We start from the raw sequence: 573 nt of genomic DNA, 5'->3' as shown, positions 1-573 counted from the left end.
ATTTTTAAATTGATTTTAAAAAAGTAACGGAAAAGTAACGAAAAGTTATTTTTCAAGTAACGGTAACTGTAACGAGTTACTTTTAAAAAGCGATAACTGTAACTGTAACTAGTTACATTTTTTACTCGGTAACGAGTAACTGTAACTAGTTATTTTTAAAAAGTAACTTTCCATTCCCTGAAAAATATATAATATAAAAATTATAAAACATAAAAATATATAATAGTTCAAATAAAACTTGATTTTCCTCTTTTTCTACAAATCATTTTTACCATCCGTTTTGATTGCTTTTTATTCCAGTTACGACGTTTGCCGCGAGAGGCGTTAGTGTACAGCTGACTCGTCTGTTTACATGAAATTTGAAATTGCTCACTAAAGATGCCTAAAGATCTCCCTGCCCTTAATCCCCCCTCTCCCAAAATCTGTCGCCTACTCCTGGCTTTTATGAAAGCCAACGAGTTATTCTTTTAAATTTTCCCCTCCTCCCTGTCCTTTGGCGCGCTGCTCGCTATAGAGCGGCAGCAGGCGCACGGTCATAGGTGGGGCCCCCCCACTATTTCCCCCCCCCCCCCC

Source organism: Cyphomyrmex costatus, unplaced genomic scaffold (genome assembly GCF_001594065.2).
Source record: "Cyphomyrmex costatus isolate MS0001 unplaced genomic scaffold, Ccosl1.0 scaffold1933, whole genome shotgun sequence".
In the NCBI taxonomy this organism is placed as follows: domain Eukaryota; kingdom Metazoa; phylum Arthropoda; class Insecta; order Hymenoptera; family Formicidae; genus Cyphomyrmex; species Cyphomyrmex costatus.
This window is presented reverse-complemented; position numbering follows the sequence as displayed.